This window comes from Prionailurus bengalensis, chromosome B2 (assembly GCF_016509475.1).
Source record: "Prionailurus bengalensis isolate Pbe53 chromosome B2, Fcat_Pben_1.1_paternal_pri, whole genome shotgun sequence".
NCBI lineage: Eukaryota > Metazoa > Chordata > Mammalia > Carnivora > Felidae > Prionailurus > Prionailurus bengalensis.
The window spans coordinates 7065626-7087227 of NC_057349.1; the positions used below are offsets into that span (position 1 = coordinate 7065626).

Below are 21602 nucleotides of genomic sequence, written 5' to 3' on the forward strand. Positions count from 1 at the left end.
CTCAGTCCGTTAAGCGTCTGACTCTTGATCTCGGCTCAGGTCATGATCTCGCGGTTTGTGGGATCGAACCCCAAGTCGGGATGTGTGCTGACAGTGCAGAGCCTGTTTGGGATTCTCTCTTTTCCCTCTCTCTGCCCCTCCCCTGCTCACACACGTGTGCGCGCTCTCTCTCTCTCTCTCGCTCTCTCTCAAAATAAATAAATGAGCATTTCAAAAAATAGTATCTTCATAAGGTTGTTATGAGGAACAAATTAAATAATGTACTAAACGTCTGACCTGGTACAGTTCCTACCGCTTCTAATGCACTCAATACATATTATTAATAGTTCATTATTATATCATCAGCCGCCTTGTATATATGTGTGTACCACCACCCTGCAGCCTCAACATGTTTGCTAGACCTTGTTCCTGCAGCGAGACTAAGTGATGGAATCATTACGGCATCTGGACAGACAGGATTATTGTAATTATACTGTCTAACCCTATTATAGGACACAGGAGGAAACGCAGTTGATCTGAATTCATATATCTAATCATTAACTGGTCAGATACAAGCTCAACACCAGGCTCTGAAACAGGCACTCAAAATACAAACATAAATAGAACAGAGTCCCTATTCACCCGAGATCCACCATCCTTCTATTGAACCAGACAGCTTGGAGGCAAATGAGAAATGCACCAGCCCATTCAAGCTGCTATTGACCCTCAAACCGCAAAGAGCGAGAACGTACCTCTCCGGCTGACAGTCTGAGAAGGTGTTTAGAGAAGATGACATGTGCTCTGTTGCCAGAGTCCACATAAGACGCAAACTTGAAGAAAAAAAAAAATCAGAGTACAGAAAAGCAAATATGACTATGCACAAATATCATCAGTCATTAAGGAAATGCAAATTAAAACCCCAGCCAGATACCGCTACATCACAATTGGAATGGCTAAAATACAAAATAAAAACAAACAACTACAATTCCAACCGCTGGAGACGATGTGGAGGAACTAGATGGATCATACACTGTTGGTGGGAATGCGAAATGGTATAGGTACTTTTAACACCAGCTTGTCAGTTTCTTATAAACATCCATTGAACAAATGATACAATCTTTCTCCTAGGTATACACCCGAGTGAAATTTTTTTAATTAGGTTTACATAAAAACCTCTTCGTGAGCATTTATAGTCTCTTGGGGCACCTGGTGGCTCAGTTGATTAAGCATCCGACTTTGGACCAGTCATGATCTCACGGTGCATGGGTTCAAGCCCCATGTCAGGCTCTGTGCTGACAGCTCAGAGTCTGGAACCTGCTTCGGATTCTAGGTCTCCCACTCTCTCTGCCCCTCCCCACTCACACTTGGTTTCTCTCCCTCTCTCTCTCTCTCAAAAATAAACAAACATTAAAAAAATAACCTCCCCGGGGCGCCTGGGTGGCTTGGTCGGTTAAGCGTCCGACTTCGGCTCAGGTCATGATCTCATGGTCCGTGAGTTCGAGCCCCACATCAGGCTCTGTGCTGACAGCTCAGAGCCTGAAGCCTGTTTCAGATTCTGTGTCTCCCTCTCTCTCTGCCCCTCCCCTGTTCATGCTCTGTCTCTGTCTCAAAAATAAACGTTAAAAAAAAAAATTAAAAAAATAACCTCCCCAAACTGGAAACATCCCAAATGCCACCTCCCACCCCCGCAATGAATGAATCGATAAACACACCATGGTACATCCTTACTACGCAGCATTAAAAAGGAACAAATTATGGATACATGTTAATAATGTGACTGAATCTCAAATGCATTATGTTCTGTGAAAGGAGGTAGGCTTAATACACTAATAACGTATGATTCCATTTGTGTAGCATTTTGGACAAGGGAAAACCATAGAGAGAGAATACAAAATCACCAGTTTCTACAGGGTTAGAGGAGGCGAACTTTAAAGGGGCAGGAAGGACACTGTGGAGTAATGGGGCAGTTCTGGATCTTGCCTGTGGCGGTAGTTACCAGACTTCAAGGATCATCCAACTTTACTCTAAAAGGGACAGATTTTACTGTATGTGCATTATATCTTATTTTTCAGAAGGGCCCAAACGCACGATGTTCAAAGACCTGGAAATATAAATTTTTTTTTAATGTTTTTTATTTATTTTTGAGACAGAGAGAGACAGAGCATGGACAGGGGAGGGGCAGAGAGAGAGAGGGAGACCCAGAATCCGAAGCAGGCTCCAGGCTCCGAGCTATCAGCACAGAGCCTGACGCGGGGCTCGAACTCGCAAACCGCGAGATCATGACCTGAGCCAAAGTCAGACGCTTAACCGACTGAGCCACCCAGGCGTCCCCCAAAGACCTGGAAATATAAAGCAGAGCAGCAAACTCAGGTTTTGCAAGTATGACAAGAGAATCGGGGGGTATCATACAGCTATTGCTTCGCTAGCCACCTGGCACGTGGTAGAGATCCGAATACCACATGTAGCGTGAATGAATGGTGTCGAGAGACTGGAAATAGGAGCCAACTTGCCTCCAATCATCGAATCATTGACCAAGCCCACACGCTTACATTTGGCTCAGCCATCTAATGAGTATCTCTGTCCTATATATTATTTAGTGAGTCCTGTCTTCAAGGAAGGAAGAAAATGTGATAAGATGAGGCGTATAAGGGCAGCCACGGACGCCGGTTCCTTGTAATCTATGCCGTCACACACAGCAGCCCTGGGGGTGTTTGCTGGGGAGACGGTTCTCTGTGTTCACGTCTCCAGGTGTCAGAGAGAATTTCGCTAAGGACAAACATAAGTAACAGCAGGAACACGGAATCCAAGGGCTGAAAATGAGAGCTATGCAATTCCACGGGTTTTATGCCATTAGGCCCACCTCGGTCAAATATTTTTTCAACAGTTTTTCCATATATATTTAGGCAGCCATCCATGTGTACATGATACTCCAGGGTAATGTGTGAGAAGATAAGGTAATACAAAATTATTTTCATAGGAGTAAAACATCACCTCACACACGGGTCATAATCGGAAGTCAACGTCGTAACTCAGGACAGAGAGAGAAACACCTGGCGAGTGTAGAACCTCGTGGAGCTATGCACCCAAGTGCTGGGAAAAGGCTGGAATTAAGGGAATGAATGCAGGGAAGGGAGAGCTGTGCCTGAACAGTGTATGGTGGGATTCTTACCATATTTATTACTTCCGGAGCAGGAGGCATTTTGAGCAGTCTACTCACCATCCTTAATTAATCATCCCAGAATGCCTGACCTGCAAAGAAATATTAGTCTCTTGGAAACAATGACTTTAGAAGGTGAAGATGAGCCAGAGAGTCTAATGTCCACAAAAAGAACTCTTTTGACTATTTCAATACCGTGGTGCTCTACTCTGAAAGGATGGGTGTTCAACAACATGCAGCTCTATTTCTTTCTAGAACGGGAACAACTTGGAGGGGTTTTGTGGGGTTTTTTGTTTTTGTTTTCGGTGGGTTTTTTTTTTTTACATTTTTTTACATAATACTTCTAGGTAAAGGGCCAGATGGTATTAGGACGAGAGAGGAGAGTCAGAAACAGGAAATTCGGTGTCAGGGCAAGAAAGGACGTGTAGAGAAAAGTTTAGAGAAGTTACTCTGTGCATCCACCGAGAATCCACACGTTGGGGTTTTATCACGACCGAGTCTTTTGAGATTCATCTGTCACTAGACAGTACTAAGCACGCTGTCTTTAAAAGAAATCTTTGTTCGGATTCCCCCCTGACAGGAAAAAGCTTCTGGGTTCACTCAACCCTATCTTTATCCTTTACAAAGGAAAACTATAGAGAGAATGGCTTTACTCCCAAGGGCTTTCCCAGGACTTCTTATTTAACTAGCTCGTCTAACCAGAGAAGTGTTCACACTCCCTCCATTCACCTGCTACAGGCCTCACACAACAAAAAAGCTTTTATTTTCTTTCCTTTGGGGTTCCTCAAAGTCTAGGTGCCCCAGAGAAGAATCCTTTGAAACGAGGTGACCTAGGTGATTGATAAAAGGGCTGGAACGTTCCAAAAGTTCCAGTGGTTATTGCTTGTTTTCCTCAACCCCACAATAGCGGAGAATACATGACCCAGATTCAAATCATCAGAAGAAGAGATTTCCAATCCTGTATCGAAACACAAAAGAAATGGCAATAGTTCTCACATTACATTTAATCGCAGAGAGCCTCTCACACCCATGGTATATGGAATGCTGACCGGCCCTTGCTTCAAAGCATCCAGATCATTGTACAAAAATCAGCATGTGCTTCACTCTAAGGGGTTCCCGAAGAGAATATTCAATCTCAAAATCCAATAACCCCGGTCAACTTCTTACAGCATTCCCCAGTTGAATTTTCTGTTTTTTACCTCTAATCTCATGTTTATGCTCTGGATTATAATTTCATACACTGTACTGCAAAACTGCAGAACTTTTCCCAAGAAATATTGCCTGGGCTTGGAATAAAAAATGATCGCTTCTCATTGTAATGAGTGCACAGTGCTCATCTCCTGTGTCTCAGGTACGACCCTCAGTTGCAGGCAACACAAAGTGGTCCTGGGTTATTTAAATAGAAATGTATTTATCGGAGGGGTGCCTGGGTGGCTCAGTCTGTTAAGCGTCGGACTGTTGATGTCGGCTCAGGTCATGATCTCGAGGTTCATGAGTTCAAGCCCTTTGTCAGTCTCTGTGCTGACAGCATGGAGCCTGTTTGGGATTCTCTCTCTCTCTCCCCCTCTCTCTGCCCCTTCCCTGCTTATGTGCGTGCTCTCTCTCTCTCAAAATAAATAAACTTAAATAAAAAGAAACGTACTTATTGGAAATACAACGGGTCCACAGAATCTGCACGAGGGTGGAGAATCAGCCTCAGGAAGTACGCCAGAAGTGAAGGAATTTGGTAAAGAAGCAAGAAACAAAACAATTGCCTCGTGGCAGAAATGCCCAACTGAGACATTACCTCAGGTCCCACAGAACACGGACGGGGCTGGACACCACACCCTCACCACTCACAGCGAGAGCTATGAATGCATCTTCAGTCTCCCTGTCTTTGCACCTTCTGCTCCAGATTAAAATTCAGAGGCTGAAACATCTAATTGGCCAAAGCCAGCTCTTGTCCTGGTGTAGGCAGACTGCTAATTGCTCGCACAAACCCGCTCTACGAGTCACTGTTACGACTAGAACACCTTTCTTTAAAAAGTCTTCTTTAAAAATTTAAAAATAAATAAATAAATAGATAAATAAATAAATAAATAAATAAATAAAGGGGACACCTGGGTGGCTCAGTCGGCTGAGCATCCGACTTTGGTTCAGGTCGTGATCTCACGGTTCGTGAGTTCGAGCCCTGCGTCGGGCTCTGTGCTGACAGCTCAGAGCCTGGAGCCCCCTTCGGATTCTGTGTCTCCCTCTCTGCCCCACCCCTGTTCACACACACTCTCTCTGTCTCTCTCTCTCCCTCTCTCTCTGTCTCTCAAAAACAAATAAGAATTAAAAACAAAAAAATAAGGTCTTCTTGGCAATAAAAGTCTGAAACTCCAAAGGAGGGAAAATACCTTCTTTATGTCACTACATACGACAAAGCAGTAGCCCAAATATCCACAGAGAACCGTAGGATGATAGCAGAAAAATGAGCGCTGACCATTGATATGCCTCTGCTCCTCTCCTGACATTAATTTTGGCTCAAGTTTGCTCACATTTGGTTACGCCACAAACTCCTAGGACACTCACCAGAACCAACAAAGAGATATTTCCCCCAGCGTGGTTATTTCTTGATTACAGGGAGCGGCGGCGGTCTGGGAACAGGTGGCTTCCTTCAATCAGCTGAGTTCCTGAGAGATGAGAGGGGAGGCAGGTCTTGCAAGATCTGTCGCCGTCTGGCAGTGGCTCAGACATCCCAAGATTTTCTGTCACTTTCTGGAAAGAAGGGGACATTTCAGAAACTACAAAGCTTCTCTCAGCTTTGATTTGGTGCACAGCTCACAACAGCTGTAAAAGTTGAAAAGTTGAATCTTGGGGGATGGGTGGGGAAGAAGGTCAAGTCTGATTATAATGTGGTTTTGCTAAAGTGTATTGTTTTCAGGAGAGGGAAAAACCACTAGGTACGAATATGCAGAGAGTGAAAAATGAAAAAAAAAAAACAAAAACAAAACCAAGATGTTAGTTTTATTTCAAGCTGTAGACACGGAGCCCACAATCCCAATTACATATACGCTTCTAGGGGCAGAAGGAATAACTATTTGTCTTTGAAATGCTCCAAGATTATCTCCAAAAACATGCACTGTTTTTAGTTTGTTTTAAACTGTCATAATCTGAATAGTGAGGGGTGGCAGCGTCTAAACGCTGAACAGGTTAGTGAAACCAAAGTATTCATTAAGAATTGAGTGGCTGATTTTCACTGTACCCTCCTGATTCAGCAGCAGAGTGGAGAATTTTCTCTTTGGACGTCACTTATTTCTTTTTACTTATTCCCTACTATAAAGACACCCCCCCCCCCACTCCAAGTAATACAAACACGTCTCTGTCTTCTCTAGAGATTCAAACTGGAATTGTTTTGTTTTGTTTCCGAAAGCAATGGAGTTGTGTCTCCGAATAGCTCCCAGGTTTTTCATGGTTCTCTTATCAGTTCACACCACTTTTGACAAGAAATGCCAGCAGGAAGGTAGCTCTATTTTAATGATTTAGGATAGGAGCTCTTGACCCCCGCTGCATGGTACAATCACCTGAAGCACTTCAACAAAATGGATATCTGGGCCTTATTCCAGACCAGCTCAATCATAATCTCTAGACATAGAGCCCAGTCCTGGTATTTTGTTTTGAAACTCTCAGGGGAATCGAATGGGAACCTGGACTAAAAACCACTTCGCCCAGTGAGCTGCCATTTCTTTGCGGCTGAGGATCAAATTCTGTACGAAAGGATTTCTATCAGGACACAAAGAAAGAATTAAAGATAAACTATTCCTGCCTCTTTCCTCTAGAGGAACAGCTAAGCTCCTGAGCCCAGATGTAATGTAACAACAACAAAAGTCACCTCACTGTGCCCCACACCTCTAGCTCTCTTTCTCCCTAATTAGTCTTTCTGATCCAGAAAGGGTACCTTAAACTTGTACGTTCAGTATGTCTGACCCTCTGAGATCCTGGCTCTCATGACATTACTTGCTATAAATTGTATTGTCCATCAGAGAATACAGGAATCCCAAGGCGAATGCCCTTGCCAATTTCTGGAAACATTTTTAAAGTACTTTTGAGATTCTAAGGGCGAGTTCCCCACCGGTATGCACTTGATGGGCAGAGGAAAGTCAGTTCAAAGGAGAGGAGAGCAGGCTGACACTGAGCCCAGCTGGGGCCCAACTCCCACAGCACAGAGCTACGGCTCTCCAATCTGACATTCTGATTCGGTACATCTGAGGGGAAACCCTACGATCGGCATTTTTTAATAGGAACCTCAGAAGATTCTGCAACAGATGGTCTGCAGACCACCCAGGGAAACGGGGCCATAGACTCTTCTATGAAAAGCTTTCAGAGAAACCAGGAATATTTAGGTGGGGAAAGCAAAGTTGTCTTCAAATATTTAAAAGGTCTTCCTGTTCGGGGGGGAAAAAAAAGTTAAATAGATTTTTTTAAGCCCTCTTAAGACCCCAAGAGATAGAAAAATGAAATAGGGGTTGAAAATGTAGCAGAATTGATTTGGCCTCAATTTAGAGAAGAATTTCATAGCAATCAAACCGGACTGCCTTGGAAAGCAGTATTTCTAGATTCATCCTAGAATGACTGCCACTTAGCAAAGATATGATCAAGGGGAATCAAGTTTATGGTGGGCAGATGGCTCAGGTGCCGTGTCCCTTAAAATATGAATTCACTCAGGGTAATAAAACTCCTCACCGTCCTAAATGTGTATCTCTACAGCAGGATAAGAAAACAACAGCTCAACACTTGTGCACCATATTCACTAACTCAGTTTCCTAAACCACATCATTACCTCTTGAATATCTTATAGAAAGGAATCTTGAAACCAGCTTTTAAGAAATTCTAACCTAACCGGTGAATAGGGCCGCCAAGATAAAATGCTGATCAACCATTTATAACTTTAGAGTGTAGCTCTAAGCTGATCTAATAAAGGGATGGCTACATAGATGGATAGATGGGAAAGTGGAGAGAGAGAGACAGAGACAGAGACGCATTCACTTCTGGCTAAGAGAGACTAAGCACTCTCCACTCCAACTCTCGCTGAAGGCAGCTTTAAAAAAGCTGCATGGAGTGGTTCCTTGAGGACCCTGAAAAAGCAAATGGCAGCAAGTGGTTTGGATAAGACCAGAATTTAAAGTATCATCAAACAGACAATTCACCAACCTTCTTCCCCTCTGGAGTTCCATGGCCTGAATTCAAGATGGCCCAAGAACTAGAAGGGGTCCTTGGCACAGACAGAAATCCAGACAAGTATTACAGTTCTGGTTCAAGAAGTGCTAAAAGGGTCTCCTAAATGCTCACAAAGAGGATGGATGTCCCATTTTATTATTTTTTTTCTTTGCTCTCTCTAGGGCCTCAGTGGAGTGACCCTAGCGCAGTGGTGGCAAAGGCCACGTGTGGATCCAGTAGGAATCCTCGACTTTGAGAAAAGAAAACTTTCCCCTCCAAGCAGTGGCTTGGGTTTCAAAATAAGGGAAGAAGCCCCAGTTACCTCCATTCCTCCCCCCCAATCTGCGCCCCCTCCGTTGACCCCAAGGAAAGTGTGCAGCACAGCAGGAGGTATTATAGCTCCAGCTTTATGGCCAGAGGATTGAAAAAGGGGAGTGGAAGAAAAGTACTGGGGAGATAGCAGAGAGGGGAGAGCTTGAGAAAACTTGCTCCCTCCAGTTGTGGATGAACTCCCGGCTTCCCTGAGCTGCATGTGCAATGATCTGAGTCTGAACAGCACACACAGAGGGCGAGAAATAAATGACAGGATAGGGCCCCCGCCCCTCAAGGCCCAGACGGGCCACATGTAGGACACGCACGACAGATTTAAAAACCATATTGACCTTGGAAGCCAACCCGAAGAAGTCTGATCAAAACGTGTGATTTGAACCCAATCAAGTTGAATGCTGCCAGAACAAAAATATCAACATGCTCTGTAGGCTTTCCACTAGAGCCAGAGATGCAAGGTGGTATCCGAAATGTCAACATAACTGGAAGTTTCTCAGCATACACAGAACCTGGGACGGCTCAACTGGCATAGGAAAGAGACAGGGTGAGAAGATACAGATTTGGGAATGATCTGACAGAAACTTTAAAGCACTTATTTTAATTTAAGTGGTCTCCAACCAGAAAGGGTGGGCGACAGAAACACCCTTGACACAAACGCAAAGATAGAAAAGTCCCAGCAAAGAAATAGAAGACATAAAGAAGAACTTAAGTGGAAATTACAGAACTGAAAACTGTAAGAACTGAAATACAAATCTCCTAGTTTCGTCTCAATGACAGAATGGAAGTGGCACAAGGAAAGAGTAAAGGTGAAGATCGAAGAACAGATACTTAGTTCGAACAGAAGGGGAAGGAAGCAAAGAAAGGAGGGAGGGAGAACCGGAAGAAGGGGAGGGAAAGGAAGGAAAGATGGAAAGGAAGGGAAAGGAAGGGGAGGCGGAGAGGAGGGGGAAGGAAGAGATCAATAGAGCATCAGGGAACTGTGGGATAATATCAAATGGTCCAAGGCTTGTATCATCTCACGCCAGAAGGAGGCAGAAAAACGTGTGGGGCTGGAAAACAAATTTTGAAGGAATTATGGCTGAAAGTTCTCCAAATCTGGTGAAATATTACCTACGAATGATCCTGCGTGCGTGCAGCCTTGGGACCGGCAGCCAGAGGATAGAGAGCGAACCAGTCAGGGGGAGCAGCCCAGCCTTCTGGAACCGCAGCTGCACGAGACAGAGAGAGGGCCACCCCGTTCGGAATTAGTTTGTCTCGTCTGCGCTTCCGTAGCCGCCGCTCCCATCGCCGCCCGCGGATTGGCTGGCGCTGCCACAGGTGGGGGTGGGGCTTCTCGGGATTTCCCAGGGTTCGCACTTCCCGTCTGGCTGCCGGAAGCCCGGCTCTTCCCGAGGCGTGCTGTGACGGCGCTGCAGTGCTCGCTTGCAGGGTCGTGGCCGTGCGAGGTGCGGGCGGGGGTGGCAACAGGGCGCGCTGGCCGCGGGCTCGCTCAGGGTGAGAGGTCTGCTCGCCTCCAGCCCGCTAGCTGCAGCGTTTACCTGGGGCCCCAAACAGCTGCCCTCTGCGCGCTTCTGCGCTTGCTCCTTGTTCCCCGGGCCTGGGACCCCCGTCCTTCCAGAAGGAGCCCCAGGGACACGAGAGAATACGTATTTGGGGGGAATTCCTACCTGTCACAAAACGCTGCTTCTTGAGTCTTTGGATAACGTTTTCAGGGATGAATGCTAAATAAGGCCCTTTTGGTTTTCTGTTTATAGATTATTCAAAGGATTCTAATTTCTTCGATTATATTCCTAGGCACTTTCCCACCCCACTGCCAATGTGTATTGAAGGCCTAGGAGGGTATTTTTAAAGTGTCCAAGAAAATCATCTTTTCGAAAGTAACAGCGTTTGTGCCTAAATATATAGACTTCCCAAATTTAAATAGTCATGATTTTGGACCATTCCGCCACCGAATGCTATCATTAGCACAAATAGCGGGAAGGTGGCTACATATTGAAAATACATGTACAGTCTTACGTGTTCATCATACATTCTGTATTATATTATTCAGGAGATGCTGAGTGTCCATCTGTTTCTGGCTTTCACAGTTTGGCAGTGAATAAATGGGGTAAGGTCCTGGCTTCATCCTATCAGTGTGCATATTTGAATAAAATACCATAGGCAAGCTAACAAGCACAATTGTTCCCATATTGTTGCTTTGAATATGTAGGTATTTTTGTCTTTTATTTTTTTAGAGAGCGAGCGTGAGCAGGGGAGAGGGGCAGAGGGAAAGAGAGAAGAGAATCTTAAGCAGGCTCTGGGCTCAGTGCGGAGCCCAACGAGGGGCAACATCCCACGACCCTGGGATCATGATCTGAACCAAAATCAAGAGTCGGAGGTTCAACCGACCCAGACGCCTCTAGATATTTTTTTCTTAATTCTGCAAATGCTGTTGGCCTGTAGTGATCTTTACCACACCATGGAGACTGAACCAATCACATTTCTCTTCAGATATACTTCACCTGGAGAAGTTCAGGGCCATTATATACTTCACCTTCAACTGAGTGATGTTAAAAATAGCCATGTGGTTTAGGTATGAATAACCCCGCTCGTTGAGCATAACACTCGCTTCTTGCCTTGAAATATTTTGCAAATTTTTGAAATTTGGGCAAATATGTCAGGTTTACAAAAGCAAAAAAAAAAAAAAAAGGAAAAGAAAAAGCCACATGTTGACTCAGGTCTCGTTTTCACGCTGATCCGTGCTCTCCCAGCTGAAGTTAATAATTATACCCCTTATTTTCTTAAGCAACTTTTTAACTTTAAGAAATTACACGACTTGATTAGCACAGTTTATCTTTCGCAGGGTGGTTTGTTGGATGTCACAGTTAACAACCCAAGGCCTGACAAATAAAGCTAAATTCTTAAAATGAATTTTTGTTTATTCACGTCATGTCACTTTGAGTTCACTGCAAGAAAAGGGCAGTAGCTACAAATTCATTCAGCGCACGAACCTGGGGGGAATTTTGTGAACTTAGTATTTTGCACTTCAGCTCTGTGGCAGAAGTCACATTTCCATGCCGGACACTCGGCATCTATGTATCCTCTCCGTTTCCTCCTTGTCTTTTCTCCTTCATCCTCTCCTTCATGCCTCCATCACACTCCCTCTGACCCACCTTTGGTCAGTTATCATCTTCCAGAATGTTTGAACTTGGTACTGGGAGCATGTGCATGCCGTCACTTCTCAAATACAATCAGGTGTGGTGCACAGCCAAGTTTAACAGACCACGGCCATTCTGTCATCACTATCACAGGGGGTGCGCATGCGTCTGTTTATAGGCGTCCAGGCATGCAAATAATCCTCACCTGGCAGAAACACGGTCCACTAATTAAAGCTGGTGGAAACTACAACAATTTCGCCGAGTCCCAGAAATCATATAACCTCTCAGTCTGTTTTGAGGCATTTTTCGCTAACATTGGTTAAATAGCTCTCATTTTTTAACATTTACCTTCCTTCCACCCCCCCAAGGGAGGATAGTACTATTGTAATTACACTACATTCTTCTGAGGTTCCATAACGAGCTATTATTTTGCTAATGGAATATTCAAGTAGTCTGTAGTCATTTATCAAATAGTCCTAAATCCCATTTTCTCAGTGTGAATCTTTTTGTTCACAGGTAAATTGATGTGTGGGGGGTTATCAAGGCTTTTTTGTAATTCAAATTATCCATTTCACCTCCCTTCACACACACACACACACACACACACATGCACAACATATATATATATATATATGCATGTATATATGTGCAGTCTTCTAAGAGTTCTTACAAATATTTCGAATTAAAACTGTACAGACTGTGCAAGTGGTAATTTTTGCATTTTCATTTGTTTTATATTTTTTGCGTTTTGATACCTATTTTTGAAAAGGCATCGAAACTGAGGCGGGGCAGGCAAACATGTCATTCGACTTTTTTCACACTACAGGCTGTTCTTTGTTTCACTACTGGCAGGAGAGCTCTATTTTAAATGAGATCCAGTGACAGGAAACCATCTCAGCTCAAGCTCTCCCACTTTCCTTCACTTTACAAGACAGGAATTTAAACTGATTCAGTTCTCATTGATATGGACACCACTTTTCAGCACAGAACTCCTCAACGTCTAATGGATTGTGCCCGTATTGATGAATATATAAGGGCCCTTGAGCAAGAAAACTATGCAAACAGACCCAAGTTGGAAGAAGGGTTTTAAACTCTTTAAACGACAGCAACAACACAAGCAAACAAATGCAAATTACTCGTGAAATTAACCTGAGCGACTGATTGGAGGGTTCCGGTTTTTGTCAAGGCAGCGAAATGGCTTGAGCTGCTTAGGTCATGATCTCACTGTTTGTGAGTTCGAGCCCCATGTCGGGCTCTGTGCTGACAGTTCAGAGCCTGGAGCTTGCTTCAAGTTTCTTTTGTCGTACTGCCACTGCAGGAGAATGTCTCCGAGAAGCTAACCAAAATCACTAATAGAAGGCCGTGAGAAGGCTGCAGGAGGTCTGAAATTGCAGCCTGTGGAAAGGATGAGGCAGTGCATCCTCCCAGGGGATTCGTATCGTCCCATGGATGCGCTCCAAAGAGGACCTTGGGAAGACCAAGTGGAGGAAAAAGCCTTTCGGATTTGGCACTTGCCTTTCCCTTATGTTGTCTGCGGACAGCTTCGCCTTCCCGTTTGCCAGAAAGCTGCTACGGCGGCTCAGATCACTAATGTGGTGTCCCTGAGAGAATACTGAGGCAGCAAAGAGACCCTGCCTGAGTGATCAGATGTCAAAAACAGGTGAAGACTGACCCGCTGCCCTTGAACATTCCCTGTCCCCCTCCTTCCCCTCTATATTCATTCCCCAATGAATATCAGCCCAGGGAGACAGCCTCCTCCCGGAGCTGCATGACCATTAAAAATGGGGCAGGCATCACTGGCAGGATGAAAGTCCTGTGAGACAGCTAACAGTCTGGAATCCACAAAGTTCTGTGGTGCCTGGATACTCTGCACAAGGGCCTACCCCCCCCAAACCACCCCCCCCGCATTTGTAAATTCTCCACAATTCACAGAGGCTGGAGCCTGACATTTCGTCCTTGCCCCAAACTCATTTCCAGAAAATCAGGATCATCTTTTCTTTTCAGATGTCCCGCTGACACAGAGTAGCTGACGTACCAGGAGAACATGAACTCACCAAAAGTAACTAGATGTCAAAGCCTACGATTAATCTAAAAGAGAAAGCACAAACCGGGCAACGTATACCATCTACAGCAAAAATATTGGAAGGGACAGATTAAGAACTAAAAATAGTATGATAAATATGGAGATACTAGACAAGATCAGCCATATAAAAGAAGAAAAATGAGCTACAACAAAGTTCTCAGGGGGAATATAAACATATAAAAATTTAGGAACTTTTCTCAGAATTAAAGACAGATGGAAGATCTTGGGTTTAGAAGGACAACTGAGTAGCAAATAGATTATTTTTAATTAATTTACTTATTTTGAGAGAGAAGGATGGGGGCAGAGAGAGAGGGAGACAGAATCCCAAGCAGGCTCTGTGCTGATAGCTCAGAGCCCAACTTAGGGCTCGATCTCATGAACTGTGAGATCTTGACCTGAACCAAAATCAAGAGTTGGATGCTTAACTGACTGAGCTACCCAGACGCCCCGCCAAAATGGGATTGCTAATGAAAAACTCACACCCAGACAGAGTACAGTTAAATTTAAGAGTACAAAAGACAAGGAGAAAATCTGAATACTGCTAAATAGAGAGCAAAGGAAGGAACTAATGCCCCAACTGAAAGCAATTCTGGAGGATGTAATCACATTAGAAACGGACCCATCCAGAACAGGATGGAAGAAATAGAATCAGTTGAATGAGCAAATACTGTGGTTAACAGTTATTGTTGGCAAAACCTGAGAGCGAGTGAATCTAGAGCAAATGAAGAAGCATATATACAATAATCCAGAACTAAAAGTCAACATGATTCAATCTGATGAGGTAGCAAATGTGATTAATGAGACTGAATTAAGGTATTTGTCCTGTGAAGAAAAATGTCCTTTCAGATAGTTACATGCATTACTTGTTTTGTCAGAAGAAAAATGTATAAAATTCTTAAAACATATATACATATAAATGTGTGTGTGTGTGTGTCTACATAATACAACTTTAACATTTGCTACAAGAACATAATCGTCATCATGGGTCATTGGAGAAGGACAACTGCCACAATAATGAAAAAAAGGTGCCATGTATAAATTTTAAACAGCAGAGCAAATTACAATCTATCAAAAAGAAAAGCATAAACAGAAGAAAAACATGTGAAGTTTACATGAAAAATAAATACGAGTATGACAGCACTTGTTCACCTAGCAGTTACACTTATCTATAAAAGTGAGTGGGGCGCCTGGGTGGCTCAGTCGGTTAAGTGTCCAACTTCGGCTCAGGTCACGATCTCACGGTTTGTGAGTTCAAGCCCCGCATGAGGCTCTGTGCTGACAGCTCAGGGCCTGGAGCCTGTTTCAGATTCTGTGTCTCCCTCTCTCCCTGCCCCTCCCCTGCTTGTGCTCTCTCTCTCTCTCTCTCAAAAATAAATAAACATTAAAAAAAAAAGTAAGTTAAACACAGGAGTTAAAAGGTATAGACTCTAAGAATGCATGCAAAAAAGCAAAGATTCAGTAATTTGTAAAAGAAAAGAAAAAAGGGTGGATCAAGCAACTATGAGACAAAAGAGAACTGACAAAGTAATCTTACCACCTGACAAATATAACCTAATGTCAAGAAGGATGTTATCTACCCATAAGATTAACACTAGAACAAGCCATGTCCATCCACTTACGCATTGTCTATGGCTGCTTCCTCACGACTGTGGCAGAGCTGTGTATTTGTAACACACCAAACAATTTGAAAACCCTAAAGTAGTTACTCCCTGGTCTTTTACAGAAAAAGTTCACCAGCTCTTGATGTATTCAGCTGAGTGCTACAAGGAGAGAAAGTGAGTGGAACAAAAATACTATTTTAAGAGAAGCGGAATTACACAAATGATACAATTTGTAAGTAAGAACATTTCAAAAGCTATTATGTCTGTCTTCCATATGTTCAAGGAGCTAGAGGAAAGACTGAACATATTAAGGGCACTGAAGACAGCTTTTTAAAAAACGAAATTGAACTTATACCAGTGAAGACTACAATATCTGAGATGAAAAATTCGCTGGGGGGGATTCATGGCTGATTTGACATTGCAGAAGAAATTAGTGAATTTGAAGACATATCAATAAATACATTTTTTTAGTGTAGAAGATAAAAAGCTAAAAAAAAAAAAATGTCTACAGCATCAGTGAGTATTGCAACAGATACACACATGACTGGAGTTGGTCAAAGACAGGAAGCCAGAGGTACAGAGAGAATATTTGAAGAAATAAAGGACACAATTTTCCCAAATTTTCTGAAACCCACATATTCCAAGACCCAGAAAACTGAATAAACCTCGGGTGCAAGTGACACGAAAACGACTCTGCCAAGTCACATCAGAATCAAATTGTTTAAAATCAGTGATAAAGAAAATCTTCAAGGCAGCCAAACGTAGAACAAAGTACATTTCACATAAAAGAACGAAGTGTCCCAGCGGATTTCTCATTGGATGGAATGCAAACCAGAAACACAAAAAGAAAAACTATCAACCTACAATTATTTACCCACTGACAATATCTTTCAAAAACAAATATTAAATAAAGATTTTTCAAATATACAAGACCAGAAGGCAATAAAGAGCTTTGGGAATCACAGCTATGTAAGTACATATAAAGATTGGTACGAAAATTATTTAAATATCTTTTAAAAAGGATCTGCTATTTAAAGCAAAATTAATAACAATGTGTAATATGGTTTATAACATATGTCAAAACAAAATATATAGTTACAACAACACAAAAACTCAGAGGGAGAAAATGGAAATACATCATTTTAAGTTTCTTATAGTATACGTGAATTTGTGTAATATAACTTAAAGGTGGAGTCTGGTAAGTTAAAGATGTATACTTAAAGACCCTTAAGTAAGCACTAAAATATCACATTAATGAGTTACAATGAGTGCTCCAACAAAAACAACAATGTGAAATCATAAACAATACTCCGTTAAAAGGAAGGCGGAAAAGAAAAAAAAGGAAAAATGGGACAAATAGAAAACAGATGGCGGGAGAATAGATTGTCAATATGCACATCAAATCTACATGGTCTGAACTCCAGCTAAAAGATAGGGACTGTGTTGTATAAATTTATACAATTAATATAATACATAGAGAATACAAAGTATATCTATATGTTGCCTATCCATTTTATAAAGAAATAAAAAGCAAAAAGATAAAAGATGTGATCTACGTGAAATAGATGAAAACGAATGATCAATATATGAAAATCTGTTTTTCTCTTATACGTGAACAAAAACTTGGCTAGAAATGGAACTTTTGCACCGAGGTTATCGCTCTGTGCTGTATGAACTGCTGACCTGGGGTTAGTTTAGAGACCATACTGCCTGCTGATGTGTTTTCTTGGCCTGTAGAGTATTAACAGAAAAGGTGAATTTGTTGCTGGCTTTCAAAAATCTGGAGACTTCACATAAAAAGTCATTAATTCTGGCTTTTCTCAAAAGGCTAGCACAGTTGGCGCCCTGGGTAGCATTGTCACATAGCAATAAGGAGCTGGAGTTGAGTGGCCACTTCTGCCCTTCGTCTGCACCTGCACTCTTCAATTCACCAGGGCACTTACCTGCACTACTTCAAGACGCTTTCACAATACCCGTCTGACTTCTATCCGCAATTGAAAACTGAGATTGTGAGCCCTGATGTTGCTTGATTGGTTTCTAGAGTTTTGTGTGACTGAAAAAAACACTGTGAAACAATTCTGGCTTTTGTAGTTTGGTTTGTCGTGGCTTGTTTTTTTGTTTTGTTTTGCTTTGTTTTGTTTAATGCTCTGCCTGGATTAAGATTTCTTTAAAAGGTGAAACTATGGGTGCCTGGGTGGCTCAGTCAGTTGAGCATCTGACTTCAGCTCAGGTCACGATCTCACAGTCCATGAGTTTGAGCCCCGTGTCGGGCTCTGTGCTGACAGCTCAGAGCCTGGAGCCTGCTTTGGATTCTGTGTCTCTGTCTCTCTCTGCCCCTCCCCTGCTCATGCTCTGTCTCTCTCTGTCTCAAAAATAAATAAAAACATTAAAAAAATAAAAAAGGTGAAACTACAAATATATGAAAAAAGAAAACGAAACAATAGAAACTTATATCTGTTTTTCTCCATTTACTTATCTAGTATATAATTTGTTTTGCATAGTGAAGTATGCAGCTTAGTAAGTTTGTCTTCCATTATAATTTATTTATTACTTGTATTTTTTTTATTATGATACCAGGTAAGCATATGTTGAAGATATGACTTTAATATCTATCATCTTTTCTATCATTGTTTCCATTTCCTTGTTTTTTTTTTCTTCTGGGTTCTAAGACAATATTTTTTTCGTTATTAAAAGCTCAATTTTCTGTAATGTTGACACAACTCTCTATTGTTTCTAATAATTTTAATTCTGTGATTACATTTTAGTTTTTTAATATATTAATAATAGTATTTATTGAGCACTTAACTATATGTGAAACACCATTTAAACGTTTTGAATATATTATCTCAATGATTTTTTCACCCAGAAATCCTATGAAGAATGTATTATTATTATCCCCTCTAAAGGTGAAAATAATGAGGCTTTCAGAGATTAGGTAACTTTTCTAAGATAAAAGAGTTAGATAATAGTGGCACCAGGATATATAATTAGGCATTTTTTTTTTTAATCCAAAGCCCATGCTCTTATTTAATGAGATGCATAGCAAGTTCTCTTTATCTCTAAATGGTGAAACAAATATTCCAACATCTGGATCTAAAAGGTTATCCACCCCCATGTTGGCCTCAGTAGTGTTTCATTCCCTAGGAATATTGGGCAGAGATGCGTTAAAGACTGAAGTGGGGCCAAAGAGTAGAACAATGTGTTTGGATTCCCCATCAAGGAGCTTTCCCCAAACAGAAGGGTGCTCTTGTGCCTCTGTGAGGCCATGTAGATGGAAATCCCTCACCTTATTAACCCACACGGCTTTGTGATTCTGCCTCCAGGCTAAGCTTTCCCTAGTTGTCTCTAACTTTTTTGTCTGACACATTTTTGATCAGCACTTCTAGTTTCCAGTGTTGTTGAAACTGCCTCATGTTTCCCGTTTTCGTGATCGTTACAATGGAGGGACCGCAGAGGGGGAATCAGGAACTGCTGACTGCCAACAATGGAGCCAGAACACCCTCTTCCATATTGAAGGAAGATGAGGCTGGTGGTTGTGTTTGTCCTCATGTGCCGAAAACCCAGTGTGAGCCGATGGTCTTTTTTAAACCACACAATGGACAATGGGCCTTTTGACTATAACTTCAGCTGGTCTTTGGAGGGCCGGTTTCTCTTTACTACTATCAGCTTTTCCACTGTCTTATCTCAGAAGTATTGTATAGGAAAAAGTGCATATAAATTGTACAAATTACCTATATTGTATTGAGATGCTATTTGTGAGTTCTTCCTTAAAAATCTTCACTGTTGTTCAACATCTTTAAGACTAAGTATAATTCTGATGTGATGACTTTAATTTTTTTTAATGTTTACTTATTTTTGAGAGAGAGAGACAGAGAGCAAGTGGGGGAGGGGCAGAGAGAGAGGCGACACAGCATCCGAAACAGGCTCCTGGCTCCAAGCTGTAAGCACAGAGGCTGATGCGGGGTGTGAACCCACGAACCGTGAGATCATGACCTGAGCTGAATTCGGACACTTAACCAACTGAGCCACCCAGGCGCCCCCTGATGTGATAACTTTAAATGATCAGATGTCTTTTCCATCCATGGTAGAGATTTGATGACTTCCAACCTTCCAAACTCTAAGTCATGTCCCTAGTGCACGTTAGTTTAACGAACGGCCTTTGTGGAAGTAACAATAGCTAAATTACAAAATCTGTTAGAAATCCATTCTACCACGGTCTAGTTCTTTATTATACGATTTAGGGAGGGTAGGACATGTAGAAACAGAAACGGACAGAGTGTGAAATTTAGGCAAAAATGGTGGGCTAAAGCTTGAAATTAAAATTTCAACTAAAGCTTGGTTTAAGAATAAAAACTGAATCTAGAATGGGATTTTTTTGTATGCATGTATACATGCTTTTGTGTGTGTGTGTGTTCTCTGTGGCCTATGAACATTCGATGAATTAGCTCATGGCCATGACTGCAGTATTTCTTATGGAAAGAATGGGTAGCTTGTTAGCATGATCTCATCCATCCTCAAGGAGCAGGACGTTGTTTATGTGCAAAGGCTTTTAACAATAATAATTCTGAAGAGAGGAAGTGTTGCCCAATGTTTCGAGTCAGCTGCCTGGATTCTATTTCTGGACCCATCAGCTTTTCGCGGGAGGTGTTAGACAGGTCACCTTTTCTTAGGACTACTGTTTCTATATCTGCCTCTGATTGGCATACTAATAGTTTCCATTTTATTACTTCATGGCTATTTTGCAAGTTTTTAAAAACTTTAGGTACAGTAATCTGCAAAAATGCTTTACAGTCTTTGGAGAACCTCCAAACAAAGGAGGAAGTGTTACTTCTCTGGAGAAAATGTAATATCTTTTCATAGCGAGTGTTGTGTGGTCTTTCTTTTCTTTTCTTTTTTAATGGAAAGGCTCAGCATTGCCAAGTAAATTCTATAAACTTTCTTTCCAAAATTGGCACTTAGCAGCACCTTACCAGCCGCCATAAGAGTTTTACATGGCCTCATTATTAGACATGGTTTGTGACAAATACATTTTCTTAGTATGTTTCAAAGAAGAAAAATCACTGCGGGGGGGGGGCAAAAATTTGGGAAACATTTCTGGAGCAACAGCTGTCATACATATTGAAAACGTACTTGTAAGTTCACCCTTTTTTGTATGATGCCCTGGGCAGGCAAGTGTCCAGAAGCCCGTGATAACATTGTTTGTGTAATTGGGACCAAAGAGGAAATATAGGTGTTTGAGACTTAGCTTCCGGAAAAATGACTGAGCGAATGGGTCTGCAAGTATCTAGAAGCCAAGGATGTGTGTTCGTCTCTGTCAATTCATAAGGAAAACTGAAATCTGCACCACACTCAACAGTTTAAAATAGCACACTCATCTGTGCAGCTTCCCGAAAACCGTGAGGTAAAGCGACGCGTTGTTTCAGGATGAGAAAACTAACATGTGGAGTTTCTAATGGATTTGTCCAAGGTTGCACAGCTAGAGAGCTAGTCCTCTAAGGCAATATTTTGATTCCTCCAAATAGCTATTGATGCTTTACCTTTGATTCTCAATGAGGGAGTGGAGGGGGTCAGTTTTCAAATATTTCATGCTCCCTCTCCTGCTCACCTCCAAACTTTGAAAACCAACATCCCACCCGTTGAGAATCACTGACAAAGTCAGCCATCTTGATGCATGGCTTCCCTCCAATGTGTTAGGACAGAACACAGCTTGCCAACCACAGAATGTGGCTTTTTTTGTGGGTGTTTTTCTTTCCTTTTTATGTAAATGAAACGATATCATGAATGTGAAATACGTATCTTCATTTCCTAAAGAAAGCATTTTTTTTAATATTCCCAGATACTTGTGACAATGTTTATCCCCACTCAGAGTTGAAATTTGGCTGCTGTTTTTATGCCCTGATAATAGTCCTAGCCATCCTCCATTGCCTGTATCTAAAACTAACATTCTCCAGGCCTAATTCCTTTCACTGCTGGTGCCTGAGTTTTTCACTAATGTACATTTTAACTGAAAACACATGACACTGAAGAGATTAAAACCTTTCTGAAACATAACCAAGGAACATATCATACTTGATTTCCCTCTGGACCTTATTCCAATGAGATTCTCATGTGGAGGCAAATGTTGAACCTCACACTGGCAT

General features: G+C 42.1%; 1 long non-coding RNA gene across 1 annotated transcript in view; it reads right to left on the reverse strand.

Annotated features, from left to right (window-relative positions):
- The window catches only part of LOC122489176, a 96915-nt gene that overhangs the window by 57689 nt on the left and 17624 nt on the right, over positions 1-21602 (reverse strand). Inside the window, exon 3 of the long non-coding RNA XR_006298851.1 lies at positions 5690-5875. This is a non-coding gene — a long non-coding RNA (uncharacterized LOC122489176). The remainder of the gene's footprint in view (positions 1-5689; positions 5876-21602) is intronic.